This window comes from Rhopalosiphum padi, chromosome 2 (genome assembly GCF_020882245.1).
Source record: "Rhopalosiphum padi isolate XX-2018 chromosome 2, ASM2088224v1, whole genome shotgun sequence".
Classification (NCBI taxonomy): domain Eukaryota; kingdom Metazoa; phylum Arthropoda; class Insecta; order Hemiptera; family Aphididae; genus Rhopalosiphum; species Rhopalosiphum padi.
Genome location: NC_083598.1, coordinates 15356920 through 15376134, shown reverse-complemented (window position 1 = coordinate 15376134; position 19215 = coordinate 15356920). Strand labels below are relative to the sequence as shown.

The window sequence follows — 19215 nt, the reverse complement described above, 5'->3', positions numbered from 1 at the left end:
ATTCATTTGATCATATTATTTTATATACATTTATATACTTATATATATATATACATATATATACGAGTAATACGTATGATATGATTAATATTTATTGTGTTTTAGTTAAACAAAAATATTACGAGTATATTATGTCAATACTACATTATTAGGAAGTTCAGGTAAATCTAAATTGAGATTAAAATTGGCATGAGTTAGCCAATTGGTTTATAAAAAATGTTTTTATTTTTAAATATTGTTAAAATTATAAAAATATAGTTCTATACTGTAAACACATAATAATTAATAGTTTTATTTTTAAAAAATCATCTACAATATAATAATATTAATGGGAATAATCTACCAAATTTCAATCGCTATACTTTTGGTTTGAAATAATAAAATGTAGCACTATGGTCTACGAGTTTAAGTAATAGTAAATAATTCCGAAACTATTATTGATGATATTTCTGTATATATATATATATTTAATATTAGTGGATTTCGGTACTTCACAAATCATACTTGAGTTAGTTTTTGTAATATTTTCTTTGTCAATTTGGATAGATAAAGTGTGTATCCCTGTGATCATTAAAATATACATTTAAACATTTTTTTTAAACGTTTTTTTTCGTCTCCTGAAAAATCGTGTTTTGTCTGTGTCAACAATTCTATATTGTATAACAATCTATGTACGAGAATAATATATATTTAAATATAACTGTTTACATTTATGATATATCATACTACCTATAGAATATTATTAAGTTACCAGTCATAAGAAACAAGGCTATTTTTATATTTTTATTTTATTACTTTTGTAAAGGACACTATTTTACCAATTAATTTGTGTATGAAATGTATTTTATGTACGGTAAAAATTAAATTGAATCTAATAAATATAGTAAAAACACTGGTAATATTCTGTAATACTGCATGTATCCGCAGTATTTTATCCAATACATTACATGCATGTATTTCTAAACTGAAAAACAATAAATTATAGTATAATAAAAAACAATAAATACACATTTTTAATGTTTTAAACTAATTAATTAATTAATGAAATATAATATGTTTGGTTAAATTGTGATAAAAACTAAACTAGCTTTCTGTCACAATATTGTACAATGTGTTTTCAATATTGTACAGTTGTTCTCTTATCGACTGGGCTACTCCATTTATATATTTCTCAAATAATAAGTAAGTTCAATGATCCAACAACTTTTTTTCTTCTCGAATTTGATTAAATTCAAAATATATACAGGTATATAAAACTATAAAACACTATTTATTGAACTTATAGCTCAATAAATTATAATAATTTGATATTTTTTGAAAATCATTAATAATATATTTTTAAGTATTAATTTAAAATTATTAATATACATTTAAATCAAGATGTATAATGTATTTTATAAAATAACTACAAACCAATATGTGCTTTAAATTTTAATTGTTATTATGTTATCTTATATAATCAATTTAATAATAAAATTATGTTCTTAATTTTTCTATTATATGTTTATGTAGTATGATGTGAAAAATAATACTTTGTTTTTTGCTAGAAAAAAAAATTAATTTTCATAATTAATTATATGACCAGTATTTTTACAGCCCACAGTAACGTTATGCAATAATACAATTTATCATTTTCAGCTTAATTAATTTTGTACGCATTATATAATAATATTTCAATATTTTTGAATAATTCAATTCGATTATTCGATTATATTATCATAGTTAGGACACACCAATTCAAAATTAAATATCCTAATACAAATATATTACAAAAAAAGTATCTATTTATTTTCACACTTTTGTTATTGTTTTAAATTAAATTAAGATTTTATTTATTTAAAAAAAATAATAAAATTCAAAGTTTTATCACACGATTTAAAGAATAAATAACATCCTGAGAGTTCAGCAATAAACACTAGTGTTATTGTTATGTACCTACACATATTATTATTTACAATAGCCTTTATAATTGGGTGATTTTATCTTACTAAAAATACTTTACTGTCTTATCTGTTCGTATGGCAATAACTTTGTTTTCAGAATTCCTACTTTTAAATAGATTTGAATTCAGGAAAAAAGATTATTTAGAATTGGTTGAAGCTTTTAATATTTTTTTTTATTCGCAAAGTAAAATAATTTCAATGTTTAACATTTAAAAAAATAGTAATTAATGATGATAAAATAAAAACAAAAAATATAATTATAGACTATCTTATCATCAACATTAATTTTCAGGTCCGAATAATTTTCAATTATTAAGTTAAAAATCGTTTTCTTCAACATTGTATCACGATTATTATTATTTTTTTTTTTACCAATATAATTTATTGTCTTTTTTATCTTTATTGGCATACATAATAATATTGACAACAATTTTTATTTCTTGTGCTAAATTAAAAGTCACGTTGTAAAAGTACGTTGATCTAGTAACCGCAGAATGGTGTGAATTTTATGACGAATAGTTAATAAGTATATAGGTTTTTGGTGTGACTTCTTTGGTCTTTTTCAAAGAAATATTATTACCATTATTTGTCTGTCTTGTATTTTTATAATATTAAATGTATTTTAAATTCTGTGTGAAACGTTAAATGTAATAAAAAAATATAATTTTAACATAATCTTACAATGTAATACATGTCATGTGTCGTATTTTTCTGTTAGAAAATAATATCTTGTCGGTATTTCGGGGAGTGAAAAGTGAAGAATTCATCATATTTTTTTTAATAACCACTAATTAACAACAATTAGTAATATATTATGAAATAATATTATAATTGGTAGATTATTATAAAAAGAATCATATGATTTATTTTTGGAAAAAAATGAGTGCATAGTTATAAAAATCGTTAAAATTTCTTTATTATTTTATAAAAAAAATGCATATTTATTATTTTTTTTTTTTACTTAAGACTTGTAAATTTAATACAAGATACATCATACTATACCTCTATTAGAATTGAGATATAAATTATTATACTGAAACTAATATATAAGTATTATACATTTAGTGTAAAGCCACATTTATTTTTTGTATAAGTGTTTGAATTTCAAATTTCGTTGACATTGAATATTCAAACGAACAATATAGGATATATGCTCAAAAGATTTTTGATCTTAATAATTAATATACATAATTAAAATATTTATATATACAGGGTAATCCGTTTAAACGCGGGGAACTCATTTTTTTTTTTTTTTTTTTAATATTAAGTTTTTTAAAACATTTCCTTTACATAATTTTTAGTTTTCAAGTCGTTACAAAACGATATTTTAAATATTTTTCGTCATGTCTTTTTTTAGACTTTGAATGATATTATACATTTTTAATTTAATATTCCTAAGCAAACTTTTATTTAAAGTATCCTAATCCATAAAAATACAATTTTGGATATGTAGTTTAATAGATATATTAAAGTTTTAATGAGCGGATTAGTGGACCAACATCTTGGTGAGTATCCTTATACCACTCACTCAGATTATTTAACGCAAATACGCGTTAATAGTTTTTGAAATAATAAGTGTTTTACATTAAATAGATTATCTGGTATAGACTATTTTCGGGCTATTTATAGGTACTTATTTTAAATATTTGACTTTTTTTAGTTTTTTCCTTTTTCTTTTTTGTTGATAAAAGCCTAACAAATGTATTAATTAGCGTTAAAATAAGAAATGGAGTTATACAATTAAGAAATTATAAGGTATCACGATCTAATTTTTAAATTAATAAAATAATTTGTAATAAAACTTATTGGAACAAAAATACAATAGCAACTGTTATTGTAAAAATAAAATAAAATTATGAAGTATATTATTATAATATTCACTTTGATGAAATAATCGCCATGTAAACTTTGAAATAAGTTTCATTTATTATTAATAATTACATATTTTAAACGATGATGACATATATTTTTCGATAAAACAATAACGTTGTAGCCAATTTTCGTTCACACCAGGTAGCTAAAGGATAACGGACTTATGAATTTACAGTGTTATCGGGTTCCAGTAATACATTATCTCACTGGACGCTTTGACTAAGAAAGGGTTTGAATTTCCCTAATCCGTCACAAATATTAGTTTACCCTGAGTTATCAGTGACTGTGGTGGACGGTGGTACTCTGAAATCCGTGCGTAGTAAAGATGTATTAAACGCTGTGGGTGCGGGTGGTGCTGAAATCGGAGCGAGCGGTGTTGCAGAATATATAAAATATGGATTTGGAGTTTTTGGCACAAACGATAACTTATATTCGATGGAGTTGCAAATGTAGCTGTTAAACTGTATAACTAGAACAGTGGTTAGGAGAGCGCGAGAGGAATGGGGCCATTTCAATGGACTTGAAGTTTTGCTTGCTAGTCAATTCTAACGTCTAACACGAATGATCCAAAATAACAGTGTGTGAATTGTTTTGTACTTCTCATGCAAACACACAAAAAACGTGTTAAATAAATTAATATTGATTTTTTGTATACATCACAAATGATATGCATATAAGTGGTTGGGATATTACTTTTTAGGTTTTCAATCCCCGTCTTGAGTGCGTCATGTTTGCTAATCGACTTTTCCGTGTTACCTAAACAAACGAACAATGCGTGGCGTATATTTCATACATGTTTTTGATGTGAAACTAATGTATACTAATATATTATAAAGTATGTATATATTGTTTTTTACGGAAATTGACTTATTTTTAAAGTTATAGAATATTGAATTAAAAACGTTAAAAACAGTTTGTTTTAATATCATACCAAATGATCTCGAGCTCACCCTAAATTATCTATGTTATTGCTGATTTTTTGAAAATTTATCAATCTCGTTGTATATTTGCACCGAATACAATAACATTTTAACCATATGTGTGTGTGTGTGTGTGTGTGTGATTTGTCCTAATTTTTCTTGTAGACAACTTTATATTGATGCGACTGAAATCAAAATACTAATTTAATTATTTGATTATATTCCCGTCCATTACAATATAAAACATGTTTAATAGGTGCATGTACGTAGTTCTCTAAAGTCTAGACATTTGTTTGTTATATGCTCATTTCTTTATTATTTTAAGTAAATAACACACTTGCATAATATACGATTACATGTTTATTATCATATTATCCATGATATAAAACTATTTTTAAATACCGAATTATTCTCATTAGTTTTTTTAACTGTCCCATGCCCATTGCCAGTGTTGACTTATAAGGCGATGGTATTTTATATTAATAATTATAATATATAATACAAATATAATATATAATAAAATAGTAATACAATATGAAATAATTTTTTAATAATTTTTTAGATTAATAATTATTTTTTTTTTATAACAAAAGGTGATTTGTTTTTAGAAAATATTAGTTGTACTAATTATCGTGCTACTTTTATAACAACACATTACTAAGCAATATAAGTGTGTAACAAAATATCCTTAGAATTATAGGTGGACCATCTCCACTTATAATCGCTTTGCAATAATTTAACCCATCAATTACAGTAACCTACTCGTTGACGATGAACATTTGACATCAATGACCTACAATATAGCAAAGTGATTTTTATTCCCTTCAATAGGTAATATTATGGTAACACGGCGTCTTATATAGGCAATATAGCTACATCTCCGTCGTAATAATTCAATTTTCTGATATCTCACATTTAAATATTAAAATATTATATTCATTGGAAATCATCAAAGTATGATAATATGCAAGGAAATTAAAAGCAAAAACGTTTGAAAAAATAATAAGTTGTATTTGAAAATGTATGAAATCAATATTTTGAGAATTAATAAATTAAATAAATAAACTCTAGACTTACATTATTAATTTATATCTAACCTGAGAAGTATGAGTATTTTTTTTATGACACTCACAGTTCTTTTATCAAAAGTAATTTGGTAATACATTTATATATTTTTTTATTAGGTATAATTTTAAAAGATTTCGTTTTAAATAGCTAATGGAGAAATACGTTAGTGAAAATAGGATTATTACATTATCCATTGCCATTTTTAAACAAATTAAATGCTTAGAGTAGACTTTTAAATTAGTTAGTCTATACTCCAGATTTAATTCCTGTAGATATTTTTTTCGTATTATAGGTCCATACAATTTTAATTCTATAATTAACGATAGCTTAACTTAAGTATGTGGATTCGATGTATTATATAGTTATCGTCTATTAGTATATTAGATTTAATTTAGATATAATGAATTAATTAAATTATTTTTTGATTAGTAGTACCTAATATACGTCGTTAATAATTTAGTTGTTTAACTAAATCAACGAATGTATTTGCTATTATAGTCAAATGAAAAAAAAAATGCAAAATAAAGTAGTATTTAATTATTAACGTTGGACTTATTTGTTAAGAATCAAAGTAATCAATACAATATATACAAGGCACTTGTTACAGTGTACTAACATAGTATATAAAATATCAAATTAAACAATAATTTCGACGAATGCTTATTATTAAATTATAAAATATAAGACATTAAATTAGTTACTTAACTCATAAAATAAATTATGCAGGTGTAAATGTGAGTACCTTTTTAAATAAATTATATTTTAATCAAAATAAAGATAAAATATGTTTGTTTAAATTATTTTATTAACAACTTCATTATTTTAAAATACTAAGTTATGATAATATTAAACGATTAATGTTTTTTGATACCAACAAACCAATTATATCGATCATAATATTATGCTCTTAACTTTAGATAATAGAAAAGTTAATTAAGATGTACATATTACATTTTTTCTCTATTAAAATTAGCGCACGCAGGTTATTGTTACGATTAGTGTAATGTTTATTTGTTGTCCATAATGATAAACATAAAACCCAAGTATGCAATTAAGTACCAGGTCTAAAACCCCTTAAATTCATTTCACTATCACTTGCAGGTTACAAAATTGACATGGATTATCTGGGTCTTTATTTTATTTCCTAATGATCATCATTTTATTTAATGCAGCAATTCTTTTTTTTTTTAATTGTATAGTATTTATAAATTATTAATATTTTTTAAAAGTTAAACAAATATTTTTTTCGTAAGTGTATTGTCAGACACATTTGTTCTAAATAAATTATAATTATATACATATTACATTAGCTATAATATATACCTATTATTAATTTAACTAATTATCTTTATTTTATATTCTAATTTTCAAAAATGATTAAAATACAAATAACGTTATAGTAAACGTGATTTACTATAACTTTTATTTTAATTTAATTAAAACATAAATAAACAAATAAAGTAAAAAATAAACGTGTAATTAATTACGATGTTTCATCAATGGGTAGCTTCTTTCATCAAAATTATGTTAATCGTATTACATTTTAGTGTTAGTGTACATATTATAACCGTATTAATGTGTTAAATGATTCAGGTTTTTCATTTCATGTAAAAATCGAAAATATAATATTATGATTTTTTGTATGTATGAAAAATAAAATAAAATGTTATACTAAATTATGTTTAAATTTAATTTGTTTTACACAAATATGATATTAAGTTAAGTTTAACTCTGAAAATCAAAAGTACGTAATTTAATTCAAAATTACTTTAGGTAGTTAAAAATTGCTAGTTACAATTATTGTGTAACAACAAACTATTGCTTAGCCATTGCGCTATTGGTTCAGGATTGAAAATTGAGAAATTGTTCAAATTTACCACCAAAATAGCAGACATTTTAATGTATAAGGTATAATAAAAGATTGAGCATGCATTCATTAATCATGATCAATAGTTGTAAAATAATAAAATATATTTAAAATTTTAGTATTATAAATCTGATGTAATCAAATGTAATCATGCATAGTACATTTAAGTATACATTGTTTATTTTTATCTAATTATTACTTATTAGTGACATCATAAATTAGTTGATAATAACAATAATAATATTGTTAAACATTAAATGAAATAAATTTTAAATTATTTGATTTTTCCCATTTAAAATCACTAAAGAAATAACTTGTAACGTACTTATATTGACATGAAGAAAGGCAAATAAGTTACTTTAAATTGTCTATGCATATATGTAATTTTAAGGACATTGGTGTGATACCGAACCATACCGACACTGTACGACGAGCGCCCGGCCGGCTTTTGGCGGCATTTATCGCGGACGTTAGCAAAAGCGACGTCAGTGCGCATCCGGGATATTATCCGTACGCCTCGTGTGCTGCGCGAATTTAAAATATTATCGTTTATTTGTCCTTTCGTTCGACGTTAAATGTAAGCGACAAAAAATAAATGTTATTCAATTCAAATAATTAACGTTCGCGATCATATTTATTTGTGTCTATTTTCATTCGTACGATTCGTTTCAGAAGATTATACTTATATTATTATATAAATAGTATACAAAATAAAATTGCTTATATACATATTTTTATTGAATAATATAATATTATAAACATAATATATACCATAGATCTTATGAATACTAAATACTTTTAAAAGTGTACACGATGTACGAAAAATCGCACACAGTGCTACTAGAGGATTAATACAGTTACAGATACGTGTTAAAAGTGAGTGAAATCATATAAATCCTTTAATTAATGTTATAGAAAAATGTAGCAATCAAGTCTTAATATATCAGTGATATAGGTACGTCTTGATATTGTCGCATTAGGCGCAACAAGACCCCAAATATTTGAGGGTGATAAAATTAGGTAATGTTAACTGGATATTTAAACTTAGTTTAATAATTAAAATAACAATTTTTAAATGTACCATAAAACGTATAGCAATATATATATATATATTTTATTTTGAATGCATGAAACAAAAAATGTTCTCACTTTTCACTTGTCAGATTGTTAAATAATGTCAAAATTCAGGGCTGGAAATCAACAAATTAAAATGTTAAAATTAAGTTAACGAGTTATTTTTAATTTTCAAAGTAACTTATATATTAATAAGTTTAAATTCATTCCATAATATACAATAATTATAATCGGTTAATTAGTTTATAGTAACTTTATTTATTTTTTCCTTATATTATATGATCCTTTAGATGTTTATTATAATATATTTTGTTTTGTACAAATCATTATTCTTTTAAAAAAAAATAAAAAAAATAATTAAAAACTTTATTTATAGGTATATGATGTTATAATATATTTTATAAATACTAATTATAAACTGTCAAATAGTTCAATGCACTATTTATAGATTTTAATTGGGTTCAAAAAATAGTTTTGTATATATTATTTTTTTAAATAATATTTTTACCCAAACACATTATAAAACATATATATCGTAACATTAATACTATCAAATAAGTAAGTAGTTTGATGTCTACAAATATATTTCTGTTAATATTCCATAAAAAAGTGATCTAAATATTTTATAACTCCTCTTAGTTGTTCATATAATTTCTGTTTTTTTTTCTTTTAATAAAATTTGTATATGAATTACTTTTACTGTATTATATTTTTGTTTTTGTGTATATTATTATACATTTATCTGATTTTTTTTATTGTGTTTTATCATAAATATTAATTCTAAATATACAGTTTAAAAATATAATGTAATTAGTTTTAAAAAACTGTATGTTGCATTTAACTTAAGATGTAACTTAAATTTTTAAAAATCAACATAATGAGTGGAAAATATTAGTTATCTTGTTCAGCCTCTTAAAAATTATGACAAACTGCAATAATGCTTTAAAATATAATTTATAAATGTTATCACACTATATGTACGAAATATAATAATTGTGTTATACAAATATTTATACACACTATTGTATAAATATCTATCTTGTATCAGTACATATTATATTATCACGTATTGTTTTTTCTTAAACTTTAAAGTTCCTTATTAACTATGTGATAAATATATAATTATCGCAAACAATTTATCTTTCTGATAAAATGTCAAGCACAAATTAATCCTATATACATAAAATCTTCTTTTTTTTTTTCATTTTATGGTATCTTAGAACTGGAGTGTTGAAACATCTTCAAACCTCCATGAACTCTTTTCCTGTATTTACAAATGTGTTTTCAAGCATTGATATAAATATAGATTTAATAATAACATTCATTATAAAAAAAACATTTTCCCATCTTGTATTTAGTCGAGCAGGGTATAAATACTGACTGTTTACATACTCATCAGACTTTGCTCACTTATGTGCAGAAAAAATCCATGTTTTTTTTAAATTTAATTTGGAATAAAATATAAACTATACTATGCCATTCAAAAATGATACTGAGCAAAAAAATGGTTAAGTTAGGTACGCTTGCTTGAATACCTTTATTCTATAAACTTATTTGTAGGTTTTTTATTCTGTAATGCTTAGAGATAAACTAAGAAATAGAAAAGAAATCTCTTCAAACAACAAAACTGTTAATTTTATTAAACAATAACTATTTAATATAGTTTTAAATCATTATATAGTAATTATTCATATTTTTTTTGATATATACTAGACATTTCGATATATATTCTATAAAAAATTGCTTATTCATTATTTCTTTAAAAAAATATATATTTTTTTTATAATTAGTTATGGTATAAACATAAAATGTCATATTATTTTAGATTTAATTATTAAATAAAACAAATGTAGACATTGCATTTTATAAAAAAAAACATATTTGTAATTAACAAGATTTTATATTTAATACGCTTTAAAATTTAATGATACAATAACTAATATTCATTTCAAAATATAGCTGAATTAAATATATGGTTTTTATAATCTAATATTATTTAGCTTAGAATATAGGCAGTTGTGACGTGTTATTATTTAATACTTTAAGTTTTAATTTGATGATAAACTGATGTAAATGAATATTGTTTTGAAGCAGACCACAGTTAAAACAATTACAGCTAAGATTTCTTTTAAGTAAATTAAAATTTCAACAATAGATACCAATGTCTTGCTTATCTTATATTTTAAAAAACAAGTGTTCACTGACGTATAAAATATAGTCTAATACATTTTAATTCAAGTTATAACAAAATTTAAATAAATATTGTCTTACAAACTTTTAGATGCTCAACCTTATGTTGAAATATTCATTTTTTTATAAAACTAAACAAATAGAACTTATATTTTAAATAATATTATGCATTTATTCGATATCTAAAAAAAAAAATTATTTCATTTTCAAAGATTATTTTTGTCTGAATAATAATAAAATAATTCAAATATATGTGATCAATTGTATTTTTATTTTTATTAAACAATACAATGTATCAATAATGAAAAATTTAATAATAATAACTATCTATTAAGAAAAAATTACAATCTGTGTTAAAAACATTAACCACATATGATTATAAACGTTTGGGTTTGGGTACAGGTTTAAATATGTTAAAATAAAAATCTATCTATAGATAAATCAATATGTCAACATGTCATTCATTGTTTTGTTGAAAATCTAATTTATTTAAATATGCAATTTGCGATTTTTTTTAATTCATATTTTGCATTGAGTATACAATTATTGTTATAGTAAAAAAGACTATAATTTATTAATTTTACACAATCTAATACGTAATACAGAATGGCCATCCTTTACCTACGGTAAAACAAGATGAACTTTTATACTCATAATTTAAAATTGGTACATACTATAGCATCATATATATAATATATGTAGATTTTGAAATTTAAAGTTTACTTGAGAACCATTTTTCTTGTGTATGACAGAATAAAAAAAACATAGCATAGTCACATCAATTTTTTATGAGTATTTAAAATTCAAATTTTTACAGTTTGGATACTGAAAAGCATAATAAAGAATTTTTCGTCATTTAGTTATTATTCAAAAATATTAACCGTGATATTTTGAAACATTCGACTTTTACTTAAATTATCTTTATTTATACTTATAATTAAATTTTCAACGTAATTAGACTAATTTTAAGCTATTTACAGGAAATTAATAGCATTCGAGTTTATTTTATATACATATTTTTTATAATGTTTATGGAAGTTTAATGTTTGATCAAAAAGTTTTAAAATATAATACATATTTTCTCATAACTGAAATTATAATGACATAAAAAATATATACCCTAGTATTATTGTAATTAAAAATTTTTCCCTGTAGACATTTCAATTAAGAACTGTATAAAATTGTATTAGAATTTATACGAAAAAAAATATTGACCTTATTTATTTAGTTGATATCTAAAAAAATATTATTCATTAGAACTTGAAATTAAGTCTATTGTTTTTTATTATAAACAAATAAATTTCTAAAATATTTAAATTAATTTTAAGGTATTAAACTATTGACTTATCAGTTATCAGTAATATCAGATAGTAATATACTAATATAATTATAGTGGTGTGTCGATTATCTACACTAATAAGGACCCAGAGGGTGGAGATAATTAAACAATGATTACAAAAATACAGACAATATGGATTTAAACGTTTTATATAATTAAAAATAAAATTTAAGTACTGTAATGTATACCGTAAAAGTATATGAAATAATATTATAATTATCTACAATATTCAAATTGGTTATAATAAAAAATAGTTCAATCACCCGTGTTACTAATAGTAAAATAAATAACTTTTAGTTATATAAATATATTATAAAATATTCAGGAACAGATATTGACAGGTAACTATACGGATGGAGACGGTACGTCTCCATTCAGAATAGTTATTTGTATGCATTTGATTTATAAATGAATTCAAATTAAACACATCAATATTACAGTGACTTACTCAATAACGAGGTAAACTTGAAATCTAATATAGAACAAAACGATTTTACTGTTGTTGTTTTTTTTTTTTTGCATATTTGAATCAACCTTTTTTTCTATAAATTGTTAACCAGTAGGGTTTTTTGAAAATGGTCTTGCATCTAAATCGAAATACAAACGAGTAGTTTCTATGTTCTTCAACTCAATATACAAAGGGTAACAATCTTTAATATTAATTATAAAAAGTATATAACATTTATAACCTATTGTACTTACTATATAAGTCAAAATTTACAAATTATAAATCATTTATTTTATATTTATATTTATTGCTATAATTTTAAAACTATCATAGTTAAATAATTCAAAATAAGTACAACCTAATTTAAATTTATATGAATCAATATTTTTTAAAAGTAATGTTCTTAATAATTAACATGTTGATTTACATTGAAAAAAGAGATACCGTCACAGGACATTGGGTCTAACATAATATGTTATCACAAACCTAAATATGGTATTTAAGTATAATTACAAATTTCAAGAACTAAAGTTATAATATATTTGAATCGATAAATAAAAACATACATTTTATGATAATACATGTGTTATTGTAGGCGAATGTATATGTATATTTTATATAATATATACATTTGGATATATTATGTAATATATATTATATATATTTATATTTGTTTATATTTTATTTTGTATTGTTGGTTTAAAAGTTTATTTCAATTTGAATGATTTATTTAAAGAATCAAAAATGGTATTCATATATATTAATATGTAAATTTAAATCCATGATAATATTATATCAAACTTGTCTTAAAAACAATAAATATAACTTCGTAACAATGAAAGTTATTATTTGGAATAAAATACAAAGAAAGAATATTTTTTTTACAAAACTTACTGAATAATTCATGAGTTAATTAAAATAATTAACTATCATCATTAAAAAAAAAAAAAGTAGTTTATAATTATTTTTTTAACTCATTAAATTATTTTATCTATGATTAAAAAAATGATATTAAGTAGTGAAAAATGTAATCCTTGTCATATTTCCATCGGTAAGATTGAATATGATCATATAATCATTGGATATCCTTTTTCGAATAAGGTAAATTTAAACGTTTCATAAATGTCAAAAGGTATTCTCACAAGTTATAACCTTCTTATCATGTGTCATTTATTTGTTGTTTACAGCAGAATAAGTAATTTAATATAGTTTTAAATTTTATTTTAGGAGATATAGACATTTTTTAATTTTAAGGTTTTATTTTTATTAATATAATTTACATGAAAGCAAGGTTTGTACACCATTGACCGAATATTATTCAATAATAATAAAATAACAAGATGTTAGTTTCAAAATAATCAATACAACCCTACCTAACGTTATAAATATAGAGAGAAAAATTATAAAAAAAAGTTAGATATATTTAATTTGTATACATTTTTGTTTTTGTTATCAAATTATTCTAATATAATATGATATGTTATATAAATTTTGCTAGGATTTTTCTCATATAACTCAATTTTTTGATAAAAGTAATCAGGTGCATTGATTAAAATGTGTGTCTGTATTCAATTAATCAATTGGATAGCAAGATTATGTGCAAAAGACCAGTGGTTGAAAAGAATGTTTTATTAAACACCCAAGAGACGTGCTGTCTAGTATGAATTGAAATTTTCACTAGCAAGGTGATGTGAGAAGAAAGTATGTATAGGGTTGACGAGTATAATGATGAATAATGCGGTTGATGGATATACGACGCAAAGTTGTTGAGTGAGGTCTTATAAACACAAAATGTAAGAAGAAAATTAACTGGAACTTACAAAGTAGATAGGTACCCATAGTAAAGTGTTCTATACATTATTGTATGTAAATATTTCAAATTAAAAAAAAATACATATTTGTTATTAACAGTTTGTTGGGTGTTGGTTATAGGTATTCAAATTTTTTTTTGAGTTAAATATTTTTTTATAATTAATTATCGATGACGGAAATGTGTAATGAAGGAAAAATAAATTATCTTTGCTTAATATTAAGATAACTTGTTAAAATATAAATTGTAAAATATTTACATAGATTTATGCTATTTCACTTTATCGATTTATTATTAATTTTAATGCTTACCAATAAATTAAACTTTTACATTTTTAGAAAAACCTATATAAAATACTAATACATCATTATTAAATTCTAAAATTAATTTGATAATTAGTAAACATAATAAATATATTAAACCACTAAATTCATTTAAAATGCATTACATATTATAATTTATAACACATACCTTCAAGTATGACCGGTAAAGACATTTTTTCCCCATATCACTCATTTATTTTTTATTAATATAAATATAATATATTTATGATTATATCTATTTTTGTTAGATTGTTATATCTACATAGTTAATATATCGAAGTATATCTAGTTTGTAATTAATTGTATATACATTTATTAATTAAAAATATACTTATAAATGAGGAATGTACAAAAATAGTAGTAAAATTATAACTATACATAAAAATGGAAAATAATAAAAAATATACGTATATAAATATATATTTAAAAAAAGAAATATTTTAATTTAATGAATACCTTGACTGTTAAGTGGAAAATAACTTATAGAATAATTTAATGCTCAATTATTATGCAAATAAAATGTTATGGAATGTTAAATATTTCAGTATAATTAACTATAAAAACATAAAACTATAAAAAGTTTCAACCTTAATAATTTTCTTTGAGACTAAATTATAAGATTTAAAATAATTTTTCATGATTAAATGTTATTTGAGTTTATTTAATACTAGAAAATAAATAAATGTATTCACGTTTAATCCGTCATAAATATGAATGTATACAAATACAAAAAACGAATATAGTACCTATATTATATCGTATAATAATATGCTGCACAGAAATCGTGTAGATTAAATGTGAAAATGTGAAATGCATGGTTTTCATGATACCTACGTGTATATATTAAGTATGTACGTGTCTGCGCGCTTGCGCATAGTGGATCAGTTTAAGTAAAACCATAGTAGTTTCTGTCTGACGAAGAGAACATAGGGTGAGAAAAATAGGAAACATACAAATTACGTTTCACGACTCCCTTATGCATAATCATTTTATCAAGTCTAGCGAAAACCAAGAACATCGCTTTCAGGCAGCTCGATGTTGATGTTTTACGCGATTACATGCTCGGCTCGCACACCTAAAGGCTTATTTATGCCGGTGTCGTCCTCGGGAAAAGGGTGAATAAGTGTTTCGATGTATCAAAATGATGGAACTGCGTGAGAAACCCAAGACGCGTGTGTATAAATAATAAAAATGTATAAAAAGAGCGAGAGGGATGAAAGAGAAAGAGGAAAAAAACAACAACAAAAACTTGGAAGGAAAAAGTAATAAGGAGAAGAAAAGGGAGGCGTCTGCTGAGGGCACGATGCATCGTCGTCGCCTGATACTTTTCAAGCACTTTATCAAATTGCTGACGAAATTTGTTGTCTACCCTCTCAGTTCAGACCTTATTCACATACGAATTTATGTTCATTTTTATCAGCCACTGAATGCTTGTGTAATCTATATCGAATCACGAGAAATTTACGACCGCTTTCAGAATCATCCGTAAAGTTTTCCACGGTAAACTTTAATGTCACAACTTTTCTACGTACCGCTGCTTTTTTCATTTTTTTCCCGAATTAGTTACGTATTTATAACTACAAATTTATTCAAATCACATTTTTATTTGCCTTTCGTAACATTTTTACACCATTATAAGAATAACACACCTACAAGATCTGGTAGTTAATTTTATGGATTATTAACTAAAATACAACTAAAGCTTTTACAAAAAAGAAAAAAATAAGTTTATGTTTAAACAAATTATATTTATTATATCAATTGTATAATAAACAATCATTTATCTGTTTACAATTTTATTATCAGTATACTGGTGTATTAATCAATAATATTATAGTTATAATAACTATATGTTTGCCATGCATAGTATTTTCAAAATTTAGTTATAAATAAAAATAGTTTTTATATTATTACTATATTTTTTTTTATTATTTTATAGATAAAGATAAAAAAAATTTATAAAATATAAAATGAGAAAACCATAAATATAACTTTTCAATGCATACTTCTGTTCGAAGTTTGTAGAATAATTTAAAATTGGAATTCCTTATGAGAGAAATCTTTACGGACATTATAAATATCATTAAATATTAAAATAATTAACAAAGCAAATGCAATTATTTTTAAGTAACTAAATAATCACAAAACTCATAATTAATAATAGTTGTCGATACATATAAAATTATTATTTTATCAATTTTGATAAGAAAAATAGTATATCTGGAGAATCAACATCAAACATCTAAGTTTTAGTTTAAAGTTTTAATTATTAAATATTGCTTTAGTTTTCTAGGTATAATTATTAGTATAATAATTTTTCCAAAATGATTTAAAAAAAAAACATATAACGTTGATTAGATCGGTTATGATCTTCCGAGTTGCTCAAACGGTGTTACACGTTTTACCGGCAACGTTTAAGACAATGGGTATTCAAATTTGTCGGCATGCGGTCATTATTACCTACCGCCAAAATACATATCTGACACAATGGCTGGCCCTGCAGAACAATGGAACCATTTTGGCCATTTGAACGCCATCGTGCATGATAATAATAATAATAATAATAATAATAATAATAGTCATAACTATAATCGATATCTAAATTGTATATAAATATAAATGATAATAATATGCAAACAGAAGCTTTATCACACACATTTACGTAAGTATAATATAAAAATTATTTCACTTTTGATGATATTAAAATAATTTATTTTTTTATTAGTCATAAGTATAATATATACAATTATATTTTGTTACACTTTATAACGTCATGTAAATGAAATAAAACAAAAAAAATACTCACAACATAATAAATACTATAATAAATCAATTATGGTTATTTCTAATTAAATTATGGCAATAATACAAAATTTATAGTATTGTAAAATAATATACTTAGTATTTAATAATATAATTCAATGATGTAAGATAGAAATTGTATATTTTATAAATCGCTTGACATATTTCTATTGACAACATAGTCAATGGTAATTGATGTATCAAAATAGAACCAAATTATGAATGGATTTATACAATATTGTATAAATACAAGATAATTTTTGTTTATATAATTATTTTATAATAATATAATAGTGTTATTCTTGTTGGCGATGGATTTCCAGGACGTAAAATACCTAACACATTTTATTAAAAATACAGTTGTATTTTTAAATAGAATTTGTTAACTTATTTTCTACTAGTTACAACATTCAACAATACTATATTAATACAGTATCTTACTAGAAACTAGTTTTTTAATAGAAAAAATATTGATTATTATTTAATAGGTAGGTATTTTTAATAAAAATGATGTTATTATATATTTTTATATTATGTTAGGACGTATATACTCGTGTTTAATTTTAGATAACTTATAAAACATGGTAGTTCTTCTAAATGTTATTTATTGGCATGTTTTTATAATTGAAGATAAGGTATTTATATTTCTTACAAGTGAAAAAAATCAGTCAAAACTTTTAAATTAATAAATGATATTTTGATATTTTCTTAAACAGATAAATTTATTAATAATATTTTATAAAATATAACTTTGTTTTTTGAGACGATTGATACCTACTTAATAAAACAGTATATATATTACACTTTTTTTTTCGTTCAATAATTATTGAAACCTATCTGAACTTACTACGGCTGATATTGTAAGAAATTCCATCGTTACCCTGTAATTTAGGACGCTTCTAATTAATTCCATTGTCATACCGTACAACCATTTACGAACGTTTTTCATGTCGTCAAAATGAAATTCCTAAATCATCATCATGTTCATCTGAGCTAGAATGTAATTTAAGTACAGCTAGATAATAATATAATCACAAGTCAATATTATCAACGAACTCACAATCATGAAAAATACCTACTGAGAACAAATAGAAATGGTGGTTGGTTCAGCTCTTTTGTTCAATTTGGTATTAAAAATTCCAATTTAAGAAATAATTAATTTAACAAAAGTTGTAGTAAGAATTATTATTTATCTAACTATATTATGTGTATTCATTTTTGTTGTAATATAATAACCAAACATAATATCTTACGGTAAAATATTAGTTATTAATAATTTTTATATTTATGATAAGTAATATTTTTTATTTATTTATTTAAATTAATATTTCATTGTAATAGGTATTTTAATTAATGTATAAAATGTCATTTTTCAGTTGCATATTAGTATCTGAATGGTACAATTGCAAGTAATTTATATATTATTATTTATTTTATCGAATTTAGTATGTATACATAACAAATACATTTATTTAAAAAAATACGTATTATTGGTTTGATAATCAATGTTTGTTATATTAGTTATAAAATAACTTAATCGTGAAAAAAAAACATAATTT

General features: G+C 22.5%; 2 protein-coding genes across 4 annotated transcripts in view; one reads left to right on the top strand and one right to left on the bottom strand.

Annotated features, from left to right (window-relative positions):
* The window catches only part of LOC132923052 (aquaporin AQPAe.a), a 478481-nt gene that overhangs the window by 208238 nt on the left and 251028 nt on the right, over nucleotides 1-19215 (bottom strand). The gene's annotated exons all lie outside the window — the stretch shown is intronic.
* Nucleotides 8173-19215, top strand: part of LOC132923051 (zwei Ig domain protein zig-8-like) — a 243318-nt gene continuing 232275 nt past the window's right edge. For both annotated transcript variants that reach the window (XM_060986852.1, XM_060986851.1), the window contains exon 1: nucleotides 8173-8546. The gene's annotated coding sequence lies outside the window, so the exon portion shown is untranslated. The remainder of the gene's footprint in view (nucleotides 8547-19215) is intronic.